The sequence below is a fragment of the Terrapene carolina genome, unplaced genomic scaffold, assembly GCF_002925995.2.
Source record: "Terrapene carolina triunguis isolate 2854851 unplaced genomic scaffold, T_m_triunguis-2.0 Scaffold172, whole genome shotgun sequence".
Taxonomy (NCBI): Eukaryota; Metazoa; Chordata; order Testudines; family Emydidae; genus Terrapene; species Terrapene triunguis.
This window is the reverse complement of record NW_020664523.1, coordinates 2,058,760-2,085,248: the sequence shown is the minus strand read 5'-3', so window position 1 is coordinate 2,085,248 and position 26,489 is coordinate 2,058,760. Positions and strand designations below refer to the sequence as shown.

Below are 26,489 nucleotides of genomic sequence, written 5' to 3'. Positions count from 1 at the left end.
GCCACATTTCTAGTGGCGGGCAGGCGGCTGTTTGTTTACTCCTGTGTCTGCAGCAGCAGCACTGTCAGTGATAAATGCACAGCCATGGGAATGGAGGAAACTCATTAATTTCTGCTAGAGAGCAGCAGGCGCTTTCTCACACAGCTTTTGAATATTAAATCTAAATCATCACATTCGATTACTCTTATTACATCTTAGCAACAAAGTAACTTTAAAATCTATTTAGACTCAAGAGAACACAGTCCTTAGCATTGACATAGCAGAGTGCTTGACGGGCAATGACTCGGTCATCCTTACAAGTTCCTGAGAGGCAGGTAAGGAGGAGTTATTTCAGAGATGGAAAAAATGAGGCATAAAGGAGTTAGAGACTTGTCCACAGGGCCGGCTCCAGGCACCAGGCTACCAAGCACATGCTTGGGGCGGCACCTGGTAAGGGGCGGCCAATCTTGGGGTGGCGGGGGGGGTAGCTTGGTGCGGCATTCCGCGGGGGGGCGCTCCGGCGGCGCAGTGCTCGGCGGGGGGGGGGTGGCTCCGGCGGGGGGGGCGGCACTGGGCGCGGCACTCGGGGGGGGTTCCGGCGGCGCTCGGCGGGGGGGGTTCAGGGGGCGGCGCTTTTTTTTGCTGCTTGGGGCAGCAAAAAAGTTAGAGCCGGCCCTGCTTGTCCAGACAGCAAATTGGTGACAAATGGGATTAGAACTCAGCTTCCTGGATCCCAGCCCCATGCTCAATCCACTAGACCACAGCACCTTTCATTGCCCCCACAAAACCCTACAATGTGGTCTAAGTAAAATCTGTTCCTCAATATAACGTCCCTGATTCTGAAAGAATTAATAGACTAAATCAGTGGTTTTCAATCTTTTTTCATTTGCAGACCACTAAAAATTTTCAAATGAAGGTGCAGACCCCTTTGGAAATCTTAAGCATAGTCTGTGGACCCCCAGGGGTCCATGGACCACAGGTTGAAAACCACTGCACTAAGTCATTCCTGTGGGAAGATCCTGGTAGCAAAGCCTCAGATTACACTGTGAGCACTTTGACATCAGAGGCAGTGATCTGAAGTACATGACTGCGTCCATCACTGCAGTGACACATTTCTCTCTCTCAGTGGCAACTCTGCTCCTGAGGGAAGTCCTGTGTACCAGAAAGGTCCCCAATCTGAATAGTTACTGCCTGCCCCGGAGAGCAACCATTTGGTAGGAACACGAACTCTCTTAGCATTTATGACCAGCCTCGGATGGTGTCATAAACAGATAGTTAAGGGTTAATGCCTCTTTTACCTGTAAAGTGTTAAGAAGTTCACCTAGCCTAGCTGACACCTGACCGGAGGAACCAATGGGGGGATAAGATGTTTCAAAAGGAAGAAGGGAAGTTTCCTTTGTTTAGAGTTTAGTTTCAGTTTTGACCAGAGTGGGAAAGCTCCAGAAATCAGCCTCTTATCACGTAGTGAGTATTAGTGAAGGGAATAAATAGGTTTATGTTTATTTTCTTTGTAACTTGTCTTGGGCATTAGGGAATAATTAAATAGGGTATTTTTTGTGTATCTAAGTTTTTGCCCAGGGAAACATCCTCTGTGTTTTGAATCTGTTGTCTGTGAGATCAGCTTGTATGCTATCTCCCAGAGGGTTTCTTTTACCTTTCTTTTCTTTAATTAAAAGCCTTTTTTTTAAGAACCTGATTGATTTTTCCTTGTGTTAAGATCCAAGGGGATTGGATCTGGACTCACCAGGAATTGGTGGGGGAAAGAAGGGGGGATGGTTAAATTCTCCTTGTGTTAAGATCCAAGGGTTTGGATCGGTATTCACCAGGAAATTGGTGAAGAAGTCTCTCAAGGCTACCCAGGGAAAGGAGTTAGAACTTGGGAGTGGTGGCAGCAAAACCAGATCTAAACTGGTAATTCAGTTTAGGGGTTCACATGCAGGTCCCCATATCTGTACTCTAAAGTCCAGAGTGGGGGTGAAACCTATGACCGATGGAAAGAACCCACCCACCACTCCAAAGCATCAGCACTTCCCTCAACTGAGGGACCTCTGATCCAGCTAAAAGGACCTGCACTTCCCCCAGCATTGTATCACTGCAGCGCCCTCAGCCACAGCCCTGCACTAGCCTCTGGGTGAGCTGATGCCATCTCCCTAACGCCATTGGTGGAAACAATCAGACTCAGCAGATCCGCTTTGCAGCTTTGTCGTTCCTTTGCATGTCGGACTGACTAGCATGTGCCGACCACGCGCAGACCAACCTGCCTGAATTCCTTCAGAGCAGATGCTCCAAGCAATACCTACCCTTGGAATAAAACGTTGCACAAGACTTCTCTTGTTGTAGTTCCTGCAGGCCTGAGGCCAGGCTGGTCTCTCGCTGGTGTAAGTCAGGAGTAATTCTAATGAAATCCGTGGGACTGCAACAAAGAGGGCACACTGGAAGCGCAGAGCCTGGCTGTCTGGGGCTAGCAATAGCTACACGCCCTATTGTCAGGTACTCTCAAAGCTCTAACTCCCTTACATTATCTGGGAAGGGCAGAGCACCTTCCCTTGATGCCACAGTCACTGTGGGGGAGAGAGCGCGTAACTTTGGAGATAAAGGAGTCTGTTCTAATTACCATCCCCAGACCTAGACATTGACATGAAAACAGGTGGGGCAGAGAGCACTCTGGCAGCTGGAAAAGAGGGTTTGGTAGCTGGGAGGCATCTCACTGGAAGGGGAGTGGTCAGGAAGGTTTGAGAGCTGGGATGGCGCTCGAGGGTTCAGCACAGTGGTGCTTAGGGCAGAGAGGATTTGACAGACAGGAGTAGGAGCAGGGGCACTTTGGGAATGTCACAAGTTAATCTTAGGGACAGAAGACCCTTGCACCATATTGACCGGGCCAGTTCCTCCTCCTGCTGCCTCGGGGTCCCACCGTGGGTTTCTGTCTCCAACTCCAACAAGAGCAATTCTCTAAATGGCTCCAAAGCCCAGAGCAATCGCTAAGATCACAGGGACGTGACAGGCTCCTACGCAACCTGGGGGCAGTACCAGCAGCCGCTCCCTGACCACAAGTGGACTGACAGCAGCATGACTTGGGGACCCAGCTTCCCTGCCCAGCTTCAGGCATCTTCAAACATTCAATAACGCAGGCAGCTTGTTGGAACCTGCCTGAGCCAGTCCCCGCGTATCATACAATCTATTCCGAACTGCCTGGAATAACACTTGCAAGTGCCTCGAGCAGACTTTCATCTCTGCCTGCACCAGCTTGCAGAGCTTATAAAATTAAGTAATTAAAAATGTAATGTATCTTACTGCTGCAGTAACCTTTCTGAGGCCTTCCAAAAGTACCCAAGGACTCGGAGTGTGGAAAAGCAGCTGTGTCCAAAAACATTTGGAGAAAGGAAACTGTTCCCAGCACTAGCTTTTCCCTTTGTCCTAGTGCCAGTTCTCAAACCCCAACTCCTGTCTGGGCCATGGCAGAGTGAGGGGAGCAGCCAAGAAAGCTTTCCCACATGCCCCAATACTTCCATCTCCTAAACGGACTCCGCCGTACTCCTTTGTGATATCCAGGCCTGTGCAGATGGTAGGGATTGGGTTAAATATCTGTTTCACCACCATGCTGGCTATTCCTCACTGTTGTTGCTGCTGCTAGCAACTACACTGCATTTCCTTTGGTTTGTTCAGAATGTTGTGACCTTCTGACATTTATTACAAACCACCCTTGACTCAGCATTTGTCACTTGCTGAGGCGGGAGCCTCCAATTAGGTAAGCCCACCTGCTTTATTTTTAAGAGGCCAGTGCTTATAAACAGAATTCAGCAGTCCGTACAGAGAGCAGGGTTTACGATCATGAGTAATCTCATTCAGATCACTGGCAATACAAGAGTTGCAGAAATGAGCCCTAACTAAATACATTCTCCTCTGACCCGAGGCAAAGGAAGAGGGATTGCAGGCCAAAATGGGTTTGTTTGCCTTTCTAAAAACCTTAACAAAGGATATGCAGGCAAGGATTATAAAGGGAAGATTTCTGCAACCTTCTTTATGGAGTCACTGGTGCAACTGGTTAGTAAGACACCTGCTGCAGCTACAATGTCTAGGATATTCCCAAGGGACTTGCATCCTTCTGTTTTACGGCATCAGTTCCCAAACTATGGGTCGCGATCCCAAGTTGCGACGCTCCATCAGCAGATTGGGTTATGGTAATCCCAGGTGTGTGGAGGACACCATTTTGTAAAATCACAGTGTGATCTTGCACGTAGGGTCCATGCCAGGTCATGCTGTATGAAGGACACCAATCTGTCCAGATCACGGGAAACAATACATCTGAAAATGAGGTCATGCAGGGGAAAAGTTTGGGAACCACTGCTTTATGCCACAATTGCTCACCATCTGAGTTAGCCCCCCACGACAGCATCACACAGGCAGATGCACTGTAGAGATTTTACACCTTCCTTCAAGCACTAGGAGGCAAAAAACTGGACTACATGAACCATTGCTTTGTTCTCATACAGCCATTCTTATGGTAATCTCCTTTGCCCAGCACTGCAATATCTAATAGATCTGGGATAACGGAAAGAAGTCTTGAAATGGGTCTAAAGCAAACAGAGAAACGACATGGACTGGGAAGCTAGTCCAGATGCACCTGGGTGAATCAGTTGGCTCTGCTTTCAAAGTGCTTTTATTCTTCTTTCTTTTATGTTCACTTTGATGTCTGTGATTGATGCAGCGGATAGAACAGCTGATTAGATTAAAATCTGCTTTGTTTACAGTAATTAACTCCCTAAATATAAAAACTATACAATATTAACAAGGCATATGAGGGCAACAGCATGTGTCATAATGCACAGGCTCTGCATGAGGGTCTGAGAGATCAACTATTCCAAACCACAGCACAAATCACCCTCTGGGGAAACTACAGGAAAGCAGCTGTTGGACAGGGCTACAGTTACAGGAATCAGTGTTTCAGTAAAGTTCAACATAAAAGCAAATATTTTTGCCATGGAAACACTTGGGTGGGATGGCTTTCCATGTAGTTATATAATCCATCGGTACACACGTTGCCTTCACAGCATATCTACCAAGGGCCTCTGCTTGTCAAAATGTTGGTGTAACAAGCAGCTTCACATTGGTCTCCATTGATATTTAAGCAGAAATTCTGCTGAAAGTTCATTCCAGGCAGCAGCCGATAGTCTCCCACCCACTCAGCAGAGGGGTTCAGGTATCAGACATCAGCTATTTCCAGCATTCTTTCTGCTTGATCAAAATCTCATCTAAGGTGCTAATTCAGTAAGAAATTGGAAAATATTTAGCACCTAACGGGGAAATTTTAAATGTAGATGAATTCTGCGAGTCTCATTCTGCTGCCAGGGTTCCTCTAACTCTCCAGCAAAGGGGCAGGCAAAGTGGGGCCAGTACCCACAACCCACCTTCATCTTTAACATCAGGACGTGGCCTGCAGAGCCCCTTTTGGTCAGGATGGAGCATTACATGCTGGGAGCTGCAGCCTGTGAGCTACAACTCTATGCTGAAGACAAAAGCAGCCACGTACCACAATCCAGAACTCCACACTTGATGTGTGAGCCACAGTTTGCATCACTAAACACGGAAGTGAGTTAGTGGGCAGAGTGCAGGGGAGTCAGTCAAAGGAACTTGATCAAAAGGGTTTAAAAGAAAAGAATAGAGAACTCAGCAGCACTGCGCACAGAAGCAGATTACAGATCCTTTTACAGATAACCCAACACAGGCCACTGAGGGTGGGGATCCTAGGAGCAGTGCTAGCCCATTCCTAATATGCCTGAGGAGATCCTCAGCAACTCTGCCCCAGAACTCTCACCAGCCTGGGCAATGTGGAAAATAACCAGTTTTCATCCTAGCAGCCACTCCCACAACACACCATCATTAGCTATTTTGCTGCCCCAGCACCCTGCCGATTGTGCCCTGCACTGTCAAGTCAATTGGTTTCATGAGAGCACATGGGAAACAGGGAAGGAGATTTTCTGAGATGGTGTCGTTAATCAGAGGCTATTTTATCCCAATTAAGGAGCAGTCTCAGGCAGTGACAGTGCTGGAAAGTAACCTCAATAGTCCTGTTGGAGGCTTTGCAAAATCAAAGAGAAGTTAATGGTTCCTGGGATCAGTAGGTGCCATTGCAGTGCAGAGAGTGCTTGCCAGGGCAGTCACTGACCAGATTTTCATTTACTGCAACGAACATGTTCTGGTTCTGACTTCACCTTAAATCCCTGATGCAAGGACCCGCTGTGGCCTGCCAGAACCTTCACCTCTGAAGCAACAAGCCTCTCTGGCTGGAGCTCATTATCAGCAAGTTGGTGTGAACAAAGATCTCTACTTAGTCGCTTCCACCCTTTTGTAATCCTTTTTCTCCTAATAGAATAGGCAGATTCTGCTCTGCCAAGCATGTCATACGTATCAGTACATGGGTACTTCCTGTTCACCAGAGTGCCGGCCTATTAGAAAAAGGACAACGAAGCTGTGGCAGGATAAAAACAACACTTATGGCAAGTTGTTGTTGATGCTGAGAAACAAAAGCAGCTGTGTTAATTTCAGCTCCATTCAAAACACAAGGGGCGGAATCAATGTATGCCAAATAAAGAGGACAAAGACAGCAGAAGAGTCATTGAATGCAACATTGACACTATATAGATTGCAGAGCAGGTATTATAGCGGAGCACCAACTCCACTGTAGGTAAGATTGAGCATCGCTATCTGTTTAAAGGGCGACTCTTCTCCATGCTCTAAAATCTGTATGCTTAGAATCAGAATATCAGGGTTGGAAGGGACCTCAGGAGGTCATCTAGTCCAACCCCCTGCTCAAAGCAGGACCAATCCCCAACTAAATCATCCCAGCCAGGGCTCTGTCAAGCCTGACCTTAAAAACCTCTAAGGAAGGAAATTCCACCACCTCCATAGGTAACCCATTCCAGTGCTTCACCACCCTCCTAGTGAAAAAGTTTTTTCTAATATCCAACCTAAACCTCCCCCACTGCAACTTGAGACCATTACTCTTTGTTCTGTCATCTGGTACCACTGAGAACAGTCTAGATCCATACTCTTTGGAACCCCCTTTCAGGTAGTTGAAAGCAGTTATCAAATCACCCCTCATTCTTCTCTTCTGCAGACTAAACAATCCCAGTTCCTTCGGAGTGAGTGGGGGGCGGGGCCTCAGAGAAGGGGCACGGCAAGGGTGTTTGGGTTTGTGTGATTAGACAGTTGGCAACCCTCGTCATTGGAGCAAGGGGTTCCCAAGTTTTGCAGCTCACTAGTCAACTCTTTTTGCAGATAATTAAAGCCAGAGCTGGCAGCACCACCTGTTAAGGTTACCTGACACTTCCCAATTTAAGACCGTTTTCAGTTGCTTGTAACTTTCCACTTGTAACTTTTACCATTTGGGCCCAAATTTTCCATGCTGGGTGTCTGCCTCAAGCTGATTTTTTTTATTATTATTATTTTTATTTATTTAAACCAAAACAGTTCAGCCATTTCTAAGAACAAGTCTCAGGATAAACACGTTTTGCTCGTGTTAAAAAATTCGGTGATCTTTTCTCTGAGAAGCTCAACCACCACTATACTCTGGAGCAGGCGGGATACAATCCAGTTCTTCAGGGCAAAATTCAATTGCCCTACTCATGAGAATGTCCTTGCCTCATTCTCTAAACACATTCCAGCTTCTGCAACAAAGGAAGCTCAGGTCCTACAGAGGATAGTCCCCTTCACTGCCCAACCCTGATGCATCCCCAGAGTAGATCCATCCTGTGTACTGAATGAGGCAGGGGGTCTGTGGAAAAAACAGTATGTGATCATGTAATTAAAGACTGTCACAAGAAGGCCAAATTAAATTTGGACAGGCAACCTTAATTCTGGCATTTCCTAACGTTGTCATGCTTTACTTTGCACCTTAGTAATGTTCTTTTCTGTGTGTGTGTAAATGTAATAAACAAAAACCACCAGGCCCAGAACGGAAACCTGAAATGTGAAAAACCTTTGGCAATGTTGAAATTTGAGCATGTGTGTGCGCACATTAGTGTTTGTGCATGCATACATGTGCACACAAGCTTGCTCTTGTTTTCTGACTCTTAGGGCTCGTCTACAACTACTGCTTAAGTCGATGTAAGTTATGTCGTTCAGGGGTACGAAAAAGCCACCCCCCTGAGTGACGTAAGTTACATCGATTTAAAGCAGTGTCTACAGCACGCTATGTCAGCAGCTTCTGCCTCTCGTTGAGGTGGAGTAATTACATCTTCATCAGATGTGCTGCAGCTGTGCCGATGATTTACTCTAATCCCATGACTACCTAGTTTCCTTAATAACTCGTGGACTTTGACAAAGGATTTTAAAAGTCCAAATAAATTATCTCAGCCAGTTCTCCACTATCATTTTGTTGAAATGCTCACAGAATCCTCGTAGACTAGACAGGCCTAGTTTTCCTGTACAGAAATGTTTGGGTGTCCCTAATCTGTCATGTTCCGCAAAGTATTTTTTAACTCTAGTTTTAATTATTTTCTCAACTAATTTTCTTGGCACTAAAAAAAGCCCTTACTGGTGTGTAAATTCCCAAAATCCCTCCTTCTACCTTTTTTAAAATTAAAGATAGCGTCAACAAGGTTTTACTCCTGTGGAGCAGCTGACTTTAATGAGAGATTACAAGATCTTTTAGCAGTTCAGTCACTTCAGTTCTGAATTCCTCCAGAACAGTTGGCAGCAGTCACAGGGCCTGATGATCTGCTGCTGTTTAATTTAGCCATTTATTCCAGCACCTCACTTGCTGCCATAGCTCATCTTTATCTTCCCCAACAGTCTCTTGATAGATGGAAAGAAATAAATTAGCTTCTCTGCAACATCCTTTTTCTTCTTCCTTAATTTCTTCCTTTACTCTCTGGTTGTCTAGCAGACCCCCCATTCTCTCACAGGCTTGCCTCTTCTGAGATTCTGAAAGGATCTCTTGGTCCTTGGCGGCTGCTAGTGTTATTTTGGGTTGTTTTAATTATGTCTTTGGCTAGCTGTCTTCAAATAGCTCTCTCCTTATGTGCTGTAAAACTAGCTGTTGCAGGAAGCAATCACTCAGGTGTCAAGAAACTGCTTCTCTAAATCATGTCTGATTGTGACATCTGACCACTTAACATGTGAGCCGCCACCCATTATTGCTGTTTTATTAGACTTAGGGTATGTCTACACTACGAAATTAGGTCGAATTTATAGAAGCCGGTTTTATAGATATTGGTTTTATACAGTCGATTGTGTGTGTCCCCACATAAAATTTCTAAGTGCATTAAGTCGGCGGACCGCATCCACAGTACCGAGGCTAGCGTCGACTTCCGGAGCGTTGCACTGTGGGTAGCTATCCCACAGTTCCTGCAGTCTCCGCCGCCCATTGGAATTCTGGGTTGAGATCCCAATGCCTGATCATGCAAAACAGTGTCGCGGGGGGTTCTGGGTACATGTCGTCAGGCCCCTCCCCCTCCGTCAGAGCAATGGCAGACAATCGATTCGCGCCTTTTTACCTGGGTTACCTGTGCAGACAACATACCACGGCAAGCATGGAGCCCGCTCAGCTCAGTTCAGCTCACCATCACCATGTCATCTGGGTGCCGGCAGACGTGGTACTGCATTGCTACACAGCAGCAGCTAATTGCCTTTTGGCAGTAGACGGTGCAGTATGACTGGTAGCCGTCATCGGCTATCTGGGTGCTGGCAGACGTGGGGCTGCACTGCTACACAGCAGCAGCTCCTTGCCTTTTGGCAGTGGATGGTGTATTACGACTGGTATCCGTCGTCGTCGTACTCCTCAGTGAGTTCAATCAGAGGCACCCGGGAAAGTTCTTCAGCAGAGTTCTCTAAGAAATACTGCACCAAACTTTCCACTCTGGGCATCTGATTCTTGACGATGATGGCTATCAGTCGTAGTACATCATTTTCTGCCAAGCACCCAGAAGTTGCTGATGGCTATCAGTCATGCTGCACCGTCTGCTGCCAGCTTAAGATGTAAAAAATAGATGGACCAGATGTGACGAAGTGAGGGGTTTTCTTGTTTTCTGTGGGGTTTCAATGGTTTGCATGCAGAGGGGGTGGGACTCGGTTTCCCTGGGTGTTACTGGTTTAACGAGGTGAGGGGAGAGGGAGTGTGTTTTGCAGAGGACCGGAGAGAGGACGTGGGGACCCAGCCGGTGGCCGGGAGGATGGATACCCCAGCGACCGGTGACCTGGCAACCTGGTGACCCAGAGGCCCAGCTGAGGAGACGCAGCCGGTTCTGGCCAGTGGGAGGACAATGGGCTGCAGAGTGAGGACCCAGTGACCTAACCAGCCGGTTCCAGCCAGAGGGAGAAGCAGGAGGGGAGGCCCCGGTTTACGACCCTGTTTACCTGGAGGGAAGACAATGGACAGAGGCGGGACCTGGGGCCGGTGATCTCAGATGCCCAGCTGGGAGCAGGGGGGCTCTGGGCTGGAGAGGGGGAGCAGGCAGAGCCCACCTGGATGCAGAGAGACTGGGATGTGCTGGGCTGAGGGAGGCCAGGCCTGAGGGTCAGAGAGTTTCCTGTGCTGTGTTCAACTCTCAATAAACCCTTCTGTTTCATGCTGGCTGAGAGTCACTCCGGTCTAGAGAACAGGGTTGCATCAACCCCTTCGGGGGTGGAGGCCCCGGGGGTCCAGAGCGAGTGGACTCCCTGAGGGGGCCCATGGCAGAGACAGACGTGCTAAGGCTCAGAGAGGTGCGGATCCAGGAGGTGGAGGGGCCAGACCCCGAGAGAGAGTGGACCCCCGAGAAGGGCTGTCTCACTAAAAGGGGCACCCCCCATGGACCGCACGGGGCCTGACCCCGAGAGAGTGGACCCCCGAGAAGGGCTGTCTCACTAAAAGGGGCACCCCCCATGGACCGCACGGGGCCAAGAGTGGGCACGATCTGTGAGTCCGTGACACCAGATCTGTTCTGTATTCATTTGCTTCCCCCTCTCTCCGTGAAATCAACGGCCTGCTAAACCCAGGGTTTTGAGTTCAATCTTTGGGGGGGGCCATTCTGTGTGACAGTTGTTTGTGTTTCTCCCTGATGCACAGCCACCTCTGTTGATTTTAATTCCCTGTACCTGTACACCATGTCATCAGTTGCCCCTCCCTCCCTCTGTCAGACAATAGTTTCGCGCCTTTTTTCAGACCAGACGCCATAGCACTGGGATCATGGAGCCCGCTCAGATCACCGCTGCAATTATGAGCACTATTAACACCACGCGCATTGTCCTGGAGTATATGCAGACTCAGGACATGCCAAAGCAAAACCAGGACCAGCCGAGGAGGCGATTGCAGCGTGGCAACGAGAGTGATGAGGAAATTGACATGGACATAGACCTCTCACAAAGTACGGGCCCCAGCAATGTGCAAATCATGGTGTTACTGGGGCAGGTTGATGGCGTGGAACCCCGATTCTGGGCCCGGGAAACAAGCACAGACTGGTGGGACCGCATCGTGTTACAGGTGTGGGACGATTCCCAGTGGGTACAAAACTTTCGCATGCGTAAGGGCACTTTCATGGAACTTTGTGACTTGCTTTCCCCTGCCCTGAAGCGCCAGAATACCAGGATGAGAGCAGCCCTCACAGTTGAGAAGTGAGTGGCGATAGCCCTGTGGAAGTTTGCAGTGCCAGACAGCTACCAGTCAGTCGGGAATCAATTTGGAGTGGGCAAATCTACTGTGGGGGCTGCTGTGATCCAAGTTGCCAGGGCAATCAAAGACCTGGTGATATCAAGGGTAGTGACTCTGGGAAACGTGCAGGTCATAGTGGATGGCTTTGCTGCAATGGGATTCCCAAACTGTGGTGGGGCGATAGACGGAACCCATATCCCTATCTTGGCACCAGAGCACCAAGCCACCGAGTACATAAACCGCAAGGGGTATTTTTCAATGCTGCTGCAAGCCCTGGTGGATCACAAGGGACGTTTCGCTAACATCAACGTGGGATGGCCGGGAAAGGTACATGATGCTCGCGTCTTCAGGAACTCTGGTCTGTTTCGAAAGCTGGAGGAAGGGACTTTCTTCCCGGACCAGAAAATAACCGTTGGGGATGTTGAAATGCCTATCGTTATCCTTGGGGACCCAGCCTACCCCTTAATGCCATGGCTCATGAAGCCGTACACAGGCAGCCTGGACAGTAGTCAGGACCTGTTCAACTATAGGCTGAGCAAGTGCCGAATGGTGGTGGAATGTGCATTTGGACGTTTAAAAGCACGCTGGCGCAGCTTACTGACTCGGATAGACCTCAGCGAAACCAATATCCCCATTGTTATTGCTGCTTGCTGTGCGCTCCACAATATCTGTGAGAGTAAGGGGGAGACATTTATGGCGGGGTGGGAGGTTGAGGCAAATTGCCTGGCCGCTGATTACACGCAGCCAGACACCAGGGCGGTTAGAAGAGTACAGCAGGGCGCGGTGCGCATCAGAGAAGCTTTGAAAACCAGTTTTGTGACTGGCCAGGCTACGGTGTGAAACTTCTGTTTGTTTCTCCTTGATGAACCCTCCGCTCCCCACCCCCCCACCCCCCGGTTCACTCTACTTCCCTGTAAACCAACCACCCCACCCGCCCCTCCCCCCTTCGAGCACCGCTTGCAGAGGCAATAAAGTCATTGTTACTTCACAGTCATGCATTCTTTATTAATTCATCACACAACTAGGGGGATAATTGCCAAGGTAGTCCGGGATGGGTGGGGAAGGAGGGAAGGAAAAGGACATACTGCAGTTTAAAACTTTAAAACTTTAACACTTATTGAAGGCCAGCCTTCCGATGCTCGGGCAATCATCTGGGGTGGAGTGACTGGGTGGCCGGAGGCCCCCCCACCGTGTTCTTGGGCGTCTGGGTGAGGAGGCAATGGGACTTGGGGAGGAGGGCTGTTGGTTACACAGGGGCTGTAGCGGCGGTCTCTGCTCCTGCTGCCTTTCCTGCAGCTCAACCATACACTGGAGCATATCAGTTTGATGCTCCAGCAGCCGGAGCATCTACTCTTGCCTTCTGTCTGCAAGCTGACGCCACCTATCATCTTCAGCCCGCCACTTGCTCTGTTCAGCCCGCGATTCATCCCGCCACCTCTCCTCTCGTTCATATTGTGCTTTTTTGCACTCTGACATTGACTGCCTCCACGCATTCGGCTATGCTCTTTCAGCGTGGTAGGACATCTGGAGCTCCGTGAACATATCATCCCGAGTCCGCCGTTTTCTCCTTCTAATCTTCGCTAGCCTCTGCGAAGGAGAAACATTTGCAGCTGGTGGAGGAGAAGGGAGAGGTGGTTAAAAAGACACATTTTAGAGAACAATGGGTACACTCTTTCATGTTAAATTTTGCTGTTCACATTACGCAGCACATGTGCTTTCGTTACAAGGTCGCATTTTTCCTCTTATATTGAGGGCCTGCCGGTTTGTGTGAGAGATCACTCACGCAGTGCCAGGCAACAGAATTCGGCTTGCAGGCAGCCATGGTAAGCCACAGTCTTTTGGCTTTTTTAACCTTCATAACATGTGGGAATGGTTTCAAACAGCAGCGCCCTCATTTCCCATACCAAGGACCCATTGGGTTGGCCATTTAAAATGGGTTTGCAATGTAAAAGGAAGGGCTGGAGTTTCCGGGTTAACATGCAGCACAAACCCAACTACCCCCTCCCCCCACACACACACACACAATTCTCTGGGATGATCACTTCACCCCTCCCCCCCACCGCGTGGCTAACAGCGGGGAACATTTCTGTTCAGCCGAGCAGGAACGGGCACCTCTGAATGTCCCCTTAATAAAATTGCCCCATTTCAACCAGGTGACCGTGAATGATATCACTCTCCTGAGGATAACAAAGAGAGATAAGGAATGGATGTTGTCTGCATGCCAGCAAACACCGGGACCATACGCTGCCATGCTTTCTTATGCAATGATTCCAGACTACGTGCTACTGGCCTGGCGTGGTAAAGTGTCCTACCATGGCAGACGGGATAAGGCAGCCCTCCCCAGAAACCTTTTGCAAAGGCTTTGGGAGTACATGAAGGAGAGCTTTCTGGAGATGTCCCTGGAGGATTTCCACTCCATCCCCATACACGTTAACAGACTTTTCCAGTAGCTGTACTGGCCGCGATTGCCAGGACAAATTAATCATTAATCATTAAACACGCTTGCTTTTAAACCATGTGTAATATTTACAAAGGTACACTCACCAGAGGTCCCTTGTGTGCCCTCAGGGTCTGGGAGCACGCCTTGGGTGAGTTCAGGGGTTACTGGTTCCAGGTCCAGGGTGATAAACATATCCTGGCTGTTGGGGAAACCGGTTTCTCCGCTTCCTTGCTGTGAGCTATCTTCATTGTCTTCATCATCATCTTCTGCATACCCCGAACCCGCTTCCCTGTTGCGTGTTTCTCCATTGACGGAGTCAAAGCATACGGTTGGGGTAGTGGTGGCTGCACCCCCTAGAATGGCATACAGCTCCGCGTAGAAGCGGCATGTTTGCGGCTCTGCCCCAGACCTTCCGTTTGCCTCTCTGGCTTTGCGGTAGGCTTGCCTTAGCTCCTTAATTTTCACGCGGCACTGCTGTGCGTCCCTGTTATGGCCTCTGTCCTTCATGGCCTTTGAGACTTTTTCTAATATTTTGCCATTTCGTTTACTGCTACAGAGTTCAGCTAGCACTGATTCGTCTCCCCATATGGCGAGCAGATCCCGTACCTTCCGTTCTGTCCATGCTGGAGCTCTTTTGCGATCCTGGGATTCCATCATGGTTACCTGTGCTGATGAGCTCTGCGTGGTCACCTGTGCTCTCCATGCTGGGCAAACAGGAAATGAAATTCAAAAGTTCGCGGGGCTTTTCCTGTCTACCTGGTCAGTGCATCTGAGTTGAGAGTGCTGTCCAGAGCGGTCACAATGAAGCACTGTGGGATAGCTCCCGGAGGCCAATAACGTCAAATTCCGTCCACACTACCCCAAATCCGACCCGCAAAGGCCGATTTTAGCGCTAATCCCCTCATCGGAGGTGGAGTAAAGAAACCGGTTTAAAGGGCCCTTTAAGTAAAAAAAAAGGGCTTCGTCGTGTGGACGTGTCCAGGCTTAATTCGATTTAACGCTGCTAAAGTCGACCTAAACTCGTAGTGTAGACCAGGCCTTAGTTGCCTCTTTAAACTCCCTCAGCACTAGATACTTAGCATCCTTTCCATGATCAAGAGGTCAGCAATATAACTCTGGTAGTACCTTTGTATTCTGGTGACTCTGGATACAAACTATTACCAATTTCTCAGTATGGCTCTCTCCACTTAGAAGTTCATTAGAGTCTATGAAATCTTCCAGGTAAATGATGCCCTCCCACCTCTAGGATCTCAGCTGTCCTTGCTGGGTAATTTAGAGCCAGGTTTAGCACACAGATCTGCTGTCCTCACTATCCCGTGGATCTTTGTCATTCCACCAGGTCTCAGTGATCCCTGTCATCTCAGGCTCCTTTTCCATTGCCTGGCATTTGAGTTCACCCATTTTGAGACATTAGCTTCTTGTGTTGCTCTACAGACATTTACTGTTATATTTTTGGCAATGTGTATTTTTCATTTAGCTTCTTTAGCGAACACCTTGATCCTATTCAGAATTTACCTCTGATCTCAATCTGTCTCTGCCCCAGTTTATCTATAATTTCTGTCCTGTCCTTTCCCGGCTATAAAGAGACTTTTGTGTTATAAACATCCCTAGCAGAGATCTTTCTCCAACATGAATGCTCCTTTCCCCCTCCCACTAGGATAAATAACCCCCTGAAACCTTGTTAGCTGGGCATGTCAGCTGTCTGGCTCTCCTTTGGGTAAGTGTGGAACCCTGCTCCCCTTCCATATAGACTCTGCCCTCCCCAAAAAGTTTCCCACTGCCAGACGTAAACCATTCCTTTCCATCACCTTCACCTGGGCTCTGAGGTGCCCTCTGGTCTAGCTTGGTGTGTGTGTTGAACTGGAGGCATTCCAGGGAAAGCTGCCACAGAGGCCTCTCTTTCCTAGCAATCTAAACGTAGCTTCCAGGACCTGTCTCCTACACCTCCCTATCCATACCAGGAGACATGGGCTCCTCCCTGGCCACGCCTGTCTGGAAATCTGTCTCGGTGCCTTGCAAGATGTGACCCTCGCTGCCCGTAGGCGAGCCACCCACCATACACGTTCCTAATGATAGAATCCACTATTGGCACAGCCTGTGTACCTCTCACAACCATTGCTCCAAGGGCTGGAGATATCCCCTCCAAGCATGATCAAAGACCAGGCTCCACCTCTTCCATAACAAGGTGCCAACTCAGGCGGGTGTCCCTCCCACCATATTACCTTGGCCCCCTGAGATCATAACACCAGTTTCCTCAACAGGAGGACGGGACCAGGCCGTTCTGATGTCGCACGTCCTATTAATCCCATCTCTGCTCCTTTGATTCTTCAGCTCTGACCTCTCAGTGCTGCCCCTGCAGTCAGAGCGCCAAGGGCCACTCGCCCCAGTGTACACATCCATCCCTGGGCCACCAGGCAAGCTGCCATGCAACCTGCACTCTGTAGCAGTTTGCTCTTATTTTTTCCACTGCAAGCAGAGAGCTGTGTACACTTTAGTTTCCCAGAATGACTGACAGAGAAGGACAAGTTTCTGACAGAACAGGACAAGTGGCTTGTTTTGTTTTGTTTAGTTCTTTCCCGATAACATCTCTGCTTTACTGAGCAGCTCTGCGTGTATCCCTGCCGTCTAGCAACACAGCAACATTTTTAGGCTTCTCCATATGCAAAATACCTGTCACCCCATCAAAGGTCATGACCTAGAAGTTATACTCTCTATATTTGTGCCTCGCCCAGAATTCTCTCAGTCCACAATGCTCCGCAGTTCTTTCTTCTTCCATTGTACCAAAGTTAAGCATTTCCTATCATTCTAAACAGCTAATACTGTTTAATCAATTGATTAAGGTATTTGTTCTGACAATGAAATGAAACCTTTCCCTCTGCAGCAATCTCCTACTCACCCAGTGTGAAATGAAGAGTCATAGTCCTCTGGGTTGGAAAATTTGCAGTGGGGAAGGATCATGTCAATAACAGATGTTGCCTAATGTTTAACCATCAGCTGCTATTATTCTATTTGCTTAGTCTGACTGGATTAGGATGTACTTGGGAGCAAAGATTATGGTATTTTTTTAAGCAGGCTCCCTAACACACCATACACCAGATATGTCACTTAGAAAACCGGTGAGCTATATAGCCAGCCCTGTTCTGCAAGAGTCTGAAGCCATCCTTCACGATGACCATGGGTGGTAGGTTTACAGTGCACTTGTTAGGATTTTACAGAAACCTGTAAACTATCCAAAGGCACTAGCATCCACGAGCAGCGGCCCTTAGCAGACAGAGAACAGAATGCTACAAGACAGAGGTTACCTGTACATGAGAGGTTCTTGGTGGTGGTGACTGCACGGTAAGGGGTCAACCTTCAGATCAGTCCACTGGATGCAGCCGAGCTGCGGAAGCTACACAGGAGCCATCTGCAGCACCTCAATCCTGGGGCAATCTGAGCAGTGCAGGGCTGCTCTAAAAAAAAAAATCAAATCACCCAAATAGCAATGACTCAAAAAGGGCCACCTGTCAGCCAGGGATTGCTGGAATCATAGAAGATTAGGGTTGGAAGAGACCTCAGGAGGCCAGCTAGTCCAATCCCCTGCCCCAACTAAATCATCCCAGCAAGGGCTTTGTGAAGCTGGGCCTTAAAAACCTCTAAGGATGGAGATTCCACCACCTCCCTAGGTAACCCATTCCAGTGCTTCACCACCCTCCTAGTGAAATGGTTGGATATTAGGAAAAATTTAGACCTCCCCCACTGCAACTTGAGACCATTGCTCCTTGTTTTGTCATCTGCCACCACTGAGAACAGCCTAGCTCCATCCTCTTTGGAGCCCCACTTCACATAGTTGAAGGCTGCTATCAAATCCCCCCTCACTCTTCTCTTCTGCAGACTAAATAATCCCCGTTCCCTCAGCGTCTCCTCATAAATCATGTGCCCCAGCCCCCTAATCATTTCCATTGCCCTCTGCTGGACTCTTTCCAATTTGTCCACATTCTGGGAGTCCAAGGGTGCTGCATGATGTTACAACCATGCCTCCTCACCCTGGAACAGACCAAGCATGATCCCTTTGACAGGACCTGGAGAGGAAAGCATGGCTGCTCTCCACTGCCCCACTGGGGAGATTCTGGCTTTCCAACTGCTTGATACTGCAGGAGCAACACTAAAGGGGCCGAAATGGGGCTCTGGATTGAGACCCTCACTACAGTTTCTAGTAGCACACTACACAAATACTCCACACTACACAAATAAAGAATAACACGCTCCCCTGGCCCCACAGAATTTGCAGCCTCCTCCCTCCCCTCCACAGGCAATGCCGAGAGAGCCAAAGAGCCTGTGTCTATCTGAATCTCCAACAGAATCCAATATCTAGGGCTTGTTTAGTGCAATATGCTGCATGCGCGCACACGTAGGGTGTTAACCTACGGGGGAGGGATAGCTCAGTGGTTTAAGCATTGGCCTGCTAAACCCAGGGTTGTGAGTTCAATCCTTAAGGGGGCCATTTAGGGATCTGGGGCAAAAATCTGTCTGGGGATTGGTCCTGCTTTGAGTAGGGGGTTGGACTAGATGACCTCCTGAGGTCCCTTCCAACCCTCATATACTATGATTCTATTCTATGGCCTGGTCCACACTACCCCCCCACTTCGGACTAAGGAACGCAAATTCAGCTACGTTAATAACGTAGCTGAATTCGAAGTACCTTAGTCCGAACTTACTGCGGGTCCAGACGCAGCAGGAAGGCTCCCCCGTCGATGCCGCGTACTCCTCTCGGCGAGCTGGAGTACCGGCGTCAACGGCGAGCACTTCCGGGATCGATCCGGGATCGATTTATCGCGTCTAAACCAGACGCGATAAATCGATCCCAGAACATCGATTGCCTGCCGCCGGACCCTCCGGTAAGTGTAGACGTACCCTATGATTCTTACCATTGCTTAGCTGATTTGTGTCATGTGTGCAGGAAAAGCAACATGTATTTTTCTGCAATCAAAGTAGTTTAAAATCACCTCTATAGCCACTCACTAAGTCACCCCCACCCCCAGTGCCTGGAGGGCTTTGATAGTTGCAGCTCCCACAGCTGTACACACCAGCTGTGAAAATCTTCACCTTCTGCTTCCTTCAAAGGCCTGTGGAATGAAGGACCATAAAAGTGGGCAGAGCGCCTCTTGCCTGATCCCCAGAATTCGGCAAGGCTGCAAGCGCATCATTATTTCTCATTTGCTTCCTTTGATTTCTAGTCAAGGCAGCATCCATTCCAGCTCTGAGCACTCTGGCAACCACAAGCCAGGAAGCATCAGCCTCCGATCTCCTCCCTGTGCAATTAACAGCCAGTCAACAAAAACCAGAGCAAAACATCCCCACTGCACCAGGCTCCAACCACTTCAAACTACTCAGCAGCCCAAGCTGCACACTTGGGAGGTCTGCAAGCCACAGGGGAGGGGAATGCATACCAAAGTCTTGATCTCTTCATAGAAGATAACTGGCCAGCCAAGCCCTGTTTAAATCCTGGTAGCTCCAGTCACCATGGCAGGATGGAACACACAGAGTGACAATCACACGCATTCTTGTCCCAAACCCCTTTAGGTTGTAAGACGTTGGTTCTGGCCCATGAACTCTGCATCAATGCAAAGCACGGGTATCACATGCTTGCAGTGGGACAAATCAATTTCCCCCTAATATTTAAGCTAAACTCCTCCTCCCTTCACTACCAGCCTCAGCTTCTCATCCCATCCTCTGACACTGGGAACGATTCCCTTCCTTCATTGCTGCCCTGAAGGCTTTTATTCCTTCCCATATGCCAGTAGATGGGATTCCACCCACAACCCAGCCGCCAGCGTTCAGCATGAAAAGCTGCGTTCAGTTGCTCTGAGAGCTGAAAACCTGCTTGTTTACTTTCTTGCTAGTTATGCTGGTTGCGGGGCATTCTAGTAGCAACACCAGCACTCAGCGTTCAAGAATTAAACCTGTTTTCATTGGCACCAGTAGTCACTTGGATCCAGGTCTGTTTACACTAACTAGGAAAGGGGGTTGAAAAGAACAGCTAGCAATGGGAAGCCAACAGCCGTTTCTATTATGCCGCAATTTCTGTGTCCCAGTGCAGGGAGAGTTTGAGTCCTAATGAAGCATAACCTTGTGTGATAGCAATTTACTGTGGCCAATAGGAGGCAGCACTGGGAGATTACGCCCCCCCCCAGCATACTGCTCCTCTAGGATGAAGAAGTTACTCACCTTGTGCAGTAATGATGGTTCTTCCAATAGTGTTCCTATTGGTGTCCCACTGTAGGTGTGTCTCCGTCTCTGCGCTGCGGATTGGAGAATTTCGGTAGCAGTGTCTGTTGGGCCCGCACATGCGCGGTCTCTCCTTGTGCTGTGCCACAAGGCTAGCCAGTGCGTGCGGGCTAACCGTTGTCAGTTCCTTCTCTACCCAGAGTCATAGCGAGAACTCCAAAGTAGAGGGAAGGAGGGCAGGTCATGGAGCACCCATAGTGACACACATCTCGAAGAACCATTATTACTGCACAAGGTTAGTAACTTCTTCTTCGAGTAGAGTCCCTATGGGTGCTCCACTGTAGGTGACTCCCAGCAGTACTTGCACTGGAGGGCTGGGACTTTGGAGTCGGGTCAGTCACAGATGACTATACTGTGTAGCCAAAGATGGTATCAGAGGCAGAGTCCCCGGTGATCACATGATGTTCCGTGAAGGTGTGAGCTGACACCCACGTTGCCGCTCTGCAGATCTCGAAGATGGGGACGTCCTTCAAGAAGGCGAGAGATGAGAAGACCGATCTTGTGGAATGTGTACGGATCGAGTCTAGAGGGGTCATGTTACAAATTTGGTAGCAGTGTCTGATGCAATTCAAGAACCACTTGGAGAGTCTTTGGGCTGATATTGCTGAGTCCTTAGACCTTTCTGCCACAGAGAGGAACAGTCTAGGGACTTTCTGAAGGCCTTTGTCCTACCAAGATAGAATGAAGGGCCCTCCTAACGTCTGGGTATGCAGTATGGCCTCCCTATTGTCTCGGTGAGGCTTGGAGTAGAAGGGGGGGAAGGTGAATAGACTGATTCATGTGAAAAAAGGTCACTTTTTGTTGTGGGCTGAGTGTGACTTTATCTGGGAAGATCACTGTGTGGGGGATGTGCCATCAGAGCTGCTATTTCCCCTATTCTTCTAGCCAAGGTAACCCCGATCAGAAAAACCATTTTCATCTATAGGTATGGTAGTGAACAGATGGCCGTAGGTTTAGAGGGGAGCCTAGTATGCCCTTTCAGCACTAGGTTTAGGTCCCGTGAGGGGGTAGGAAGCCGAGGTTGAGGGAAAAGGTTTGTAATTCCCTGAAGGAACCTCTTAGTTGTCGGGTGCGATAGTACTGAGCACCTCTCTGCGGGCTGATGAAATGCTGTGGTAGCTGTGAGGTGGACCCTGAGAGAGCTCAGGGATAACCCCAACCTTAAGGGTCAGGACATATTCCAGAATATGTGGAAGAGTTACTGACACCAGAGAGATCTGTTGGGACGTGCACCAAATCTGGAACCTGGATTATTTCTGCAGGTAAGTGCGTCTACTGCTGTACAGTAGAACCTCTTGCACTTCCTGTAAGCATGAGCTCTCTAGGTGCTGGAACCATGCTTTGAGCTGAAGAATCCCCACACTGGGATATGTGGGTGTGCCCTTTGTCCTGAGAGAGAAGGTGCAAAGTAGCCGGAAGGGAGATTGGTGGACACATCACAAACTGCATCAGGCAAGGGTACCAGGTCTGTGTCGGCCACATGGAAGCAATCAAAATTACACAAGTTCCATCCCTCTTTATCATTAGCAGGACCCTCAGAAGAAGAGGAAATGGGGGGTAAGAGGTAAAGAAGGTCCTTGTCCCACGGGGGGAGGAGAGCATCACCCAGAGAGTGCCGTCCAATCCCCACCCTGGAACAGTATCGCGGATACTTCTTGTTCTGGTAGTGGCGAACAGATCTGTGGATGGTGTTCCCCACCATGTGAACAAGTCCTGAAGTACTGATGGGTGCATCTACCACTCGTGGTCGTGTGGGAATGTGTGACTGACAGAGTTTGTCTGCTATCGAGTTTTGCATGGCCAAAAGGGAAGCCATGGACAAGGTGACGTTATGAGAGATGCATCAGTTCCATAGTTTCATCGCCACCGTACATAGGGAGGGCGATCTGGCCCTTCCCAGACGGTTGTTAGACTACACGCAGGCTATGTTGTCTGTTAAGATTTTTGTACGTGATCCTATTATCAGCGAGAGGAAATGGGCACAGGCATTCCTGACCGCGCTCAGCTCAAGCAGATTGATGTGCAGGGAGATCCCCGCAGGCGACCATTTGCCTTGCGCTATGAGGCCATTTAAATGCACGCCCCATCCAATGAAGGTGTCGTCGATGGTAAGGAGCGATGAAAGTGGTGCCTGTGAAAAGGGGATCCTTTTGCATGCATTGGCCGGGTTCTTTCACCAGCCCAGGGAATTCTTGATCCTGCTGGGCAGTGACAGGGGTTTGTCCAGACTGTCCCTGTTCGGTCTGTAAATCGAGATAAACCAAAACTATAGGCATTGCACGTGGAGTCCGGCGTACGAACCACCACTGTGCCGGCAGCCATATGCACCAGGAGCTGGAGGCAGATTTGACTGGCACTTTAGGGCTGCATTGACATATGTCTAAGTGAGACCAGGAATAGGAACCTGTCTTGAGGTAGGAAGGCTTTGGCCTGTAGCGCGTCTAGGTCAGCCCCTATGAATTCCAGGCATTGCGCTGGTGTGAAGGTTGATTTTCAGGAATTGATCTGTAGGCCCAGCTCCGTGAACAAGCGTATCATGTCCTCAGTGGCTCAACGAGCCTCCAGAAGCGACCGGACTCTGAGGAGACAATCATCCAGGTAAGGGCAGATCATTATCCTGTGATTGTAGATGGGTGTCCACCACTGAGAGAACTTCGGAAAATACTATCAGGGCCGATAAAAGTCCAAAGAGGAGGACCCCTGTATTGGTATTGGTCATGTCCCAAAGTGAACCTGAGAAAACATCTGTGAGCCAGTAGTATTGAAATATGAAAGCAAGACATCTTGTAGCTCAAGGGCCAAAAATCAGTCTCCCTGTTCCAATGATGGAATGATCATCGATAAGGTGACATCTTGAACTTCTGAGCTTTGGCGAACTTGTTGAGAGCTCGGAGGTCCAGAATGGGTCTCCAACCTCCCTTCCTTTTGGGTATTAGGAAGTAACAAGAGTAGAACACTCCTTTGCCTTACAGATGTTGAAGTACTGGTTCTATGGCTCCTAACTGCAAGAGGTGATTTATCTCCTGCCATAGTACACGCTCGTGAGAAGAGTCCCTGAAGATGGATGGGGAAGGGTGTTGTGGAGGGGATAGGGAGGTGAAGTGGATGGAGTAACCAGATCTGACGATCTCTAGGACCCATCTGTCCTACGTTTTGTGCTCCCTGACACCGTGGAACACTTCTAAACAGCGGCCAAATGGGTGCATGGGCACAGATAGTAGTGGGGAGAGGTCTCACAGCCCCTTGACCTGCCTGTCAAAAGTGATGTTTAGATTGAGGATTGGGAGCCAGAAGGTTTCCATTTTGAGAATTTCCCCTTTTTCCTTTGGGGCTCATAGTGCAGTTGTGATGGGAATTGGGGTAAATAAGGCCTTTCCTGGGGCTAAAATGTCTCTTTTGCCCCCAAGTGTAGATTCCCAGGAATCCTTCAAAGGAGTGGAGAGAGGCGTCAGTCTTCTCAGCGAAGAGCTTCACTCCCTCAAAGGGACAGTCCTCCACCGTGGTCTGCACCTTTTTCGGGAATCCTGAGAGGTGCAGCTACGACACCCGACTCATCGCCACAGCCGTGGAGATAGCCCTGGCAGCCATGTCGGCGGCATCAAGGGCCAATTGCAATGATGTTTTTGCCACCAGTTGCCCCTCCTGGATGATGGCCTTGAAGGAGTCTCAGGAGCTTTCCAACAGTTTATCGATAAAAAGTCATTCGACTTATTATAATTCATATAGTTGTACTTTGCCGTGAGCGCCTGGTAGTTGGCAATTCGAAACTGTAAGGTGGCCAAGGAGTACGCCTTTCTACCAAAGGGATCAAGGTGGTCCCAGTCTCTGTCATGGGGCGCTGTTCTGGAGTGATGCTTTCAGCCACGAGAGTGCACAGCATCCACCACAATGGAACTGGGCTGGAGGACTCTGATTCCTTCACAGGGACATCATACTTTTGACACTAAACTGGGAGGAGTGGTAGATACGCTGGAGGGTAGGGATAGGATACAGAGGGACCTAGACAAATTAGAGGATTGGGACAAAAGAAACCTGATGAGGTTCAACAAGGACAAGTGCAGAGTCCTGCACTTAGGATGGAAGAATCCCATTCACAGTTACAGACTAGGGACCGAGTGGCTAGGCAGCAGTTCTGCAGAAAAGGACCTAGGGGTTACAGTGGACGAGAAGCTGGATATGAGTCAAAAGTGTGCCCTTGTTGCCAAGAAGGCTAATGGCATTTTGGGCTGTATAAGTAGAGGCATTGCCAGCAGATCGAGGGACGTGATCATTCCCCTCTATTCGACATTGGTGAGGCCTCACCTGGAGTACTGTGTCCAGTTTTGGGCCCCACACTACAAGAAGGATGTGGAAAAATTGGAAAGAGTCCAGCGGAGGGCAACAAAAATGATTAGGGGGCTGGAGCACATGACTTATGAGGAGAGGCTGAGGGAACTGGGATTGTTTAGTCTGCAGAAGAGAAGAATGAGGGGGGATTTGATAGCTGCTTTCAACTACCTGAAAGGGGGTTCCAAAGAGGATGGATCTAGGCTGTTCTCAGTGGTACCAGATGACAGAACAAGGAGTAATGGTCTCAAGTTGCAGTGGGGGAGGTTTAGGTTGGATATTAGGAAAAACTTTTTCACTAGGAGGGTGGTGAAGCACTGGAATGGGTTACCTATGGAGGTGGTGGAATCTCCTTCCTTAGAGGTTTTTAAGGTCAGGCTTGACAAAGTCCTGGCTGGGATGATTTAGTTAGGATTAGGTCCTGCTTTGAGCAGGGGGTTGGACTAGATGACCTCCTGAGGTCCCTTCCAACCCTGATATTCTATGATTCTATTATTCTATATTTTTTGTCCGCCCGCTTGCACGTCAGGGCCACCAAAGCCAGGTTTGCCACACCATCTTAGCTGGATCTAGAATGGCCTCATTAATTGGGAGGGCAATTTTGGAAGCGGATGAGGCATGGAGGATATCAATGAGCTGATGGTGCGTGTCTTTAACCTCCTCCAGTGGTATGTGGAGAGCGTCCGCCATTCTTTTCATGGTGATGGCATGACCACTTCGTCCAGTGAAGAAGAGGATACAGCCTTAGGTGTTACCTCCTCCTCCTGTTTCTCCCTCCTGTTCCTCCATGTCTTGAGGCCCTGAGGCCCCTGATGCTGTGGCCGAGGGAGCATGTCTGGGAGGTTCTTGGGCAATGCTCGGTGCCCTTGAGGCAGACTGTCTGTGCACTGCCCAGGGGTCCCAGTACAGCAATTGCAGTGGCATAGGGCCCGGTGGCGGTGCCCACGGGTGGTGCACCAGGATGGTGGTGGTGCCATCTGGTGGTGTATTCCCAGACCCTGTTAATAGTGGGTCCCATATGGAGCTTGGGAGGAGTATTGTGAAACTCCTTCTGGCTTGATATCCAATCCCTCGCTTGGCATTGAAGGGGCATGGCATGATAGTGGGGAAATACCCTCAGTTGACCATGGCTTGGTGCCATGATCTTGGTACTGAGGGACAGAGAGTCAAGCTTCCAACATGCTCATGATGGAATTCCGTTGATCCCAAGTGTCCCAGTGTTGGGGGACATGGGGACCTTGCCCATACCCATCTCTCCAGTGCCGGGTGGGCTGATGCCACTGGCGGTACCAACATCAGCTTGCGTACCAGGAGCATCTTAGGGTGTTTGCCCTTGTGTCTCTGTACCGAAGATTCGGTGCCCATGCCCAAAGGGTCCGTGAGCCTATCAACGGTACTGGACACTGACGGTCGCTGTGAGGTGTAGGTGCCAGACGATCTCGTTGCCGAGGATACTGAGCGAGATGGTGATCACTTTTGGCTATCCCTGGGCTTGCTGAGGGAACTTCCCACTCTCTTTTTCGACTTGTGAAAGGAGTCCCTGGCCCATTTCTTCAACTCACTATCCTTCAAAGTCAAAGGTTGAGGGGAAGACTCATGACAGTCGGAGGGCTGGGGTCAAACAGCTGCATCCATACAGATGATTTTCTGGCGGAGCTCTCTGTCCTTGCGGGATCTTGACAGAGGGAACACTACTGTTGGATGTGGCCCTCACCGAAGCAGCAAAATGCACTGGGAGCACTTGTCCGCAGCCAGGAATCACCTCACTGCAAATGCAATACTTCTTGAAGCCCAGAGAGCCAGATATACACTTGTCCACGGGGTTCCCCACCACCACCGGGGTTGAGCAAA

The 26,489-nt window shown here is 49.4% G+C and overlaps 1 protein-coding gene across 1 annotated transcript in view; it reads right to left on the bottom strand.

Annotated features, from left to right (window-relative positions):
* Positions 1–26,489, bottom strand: part of LOC112106020 (probable E3 ubiquitin-protein ligase MID2) — a 412,491-nt gene that overhangs the window by 356,973 nt on the left and 29,029 nt on the right. The gene's annotated exons all lie outside the window — the stretch shown is intronic.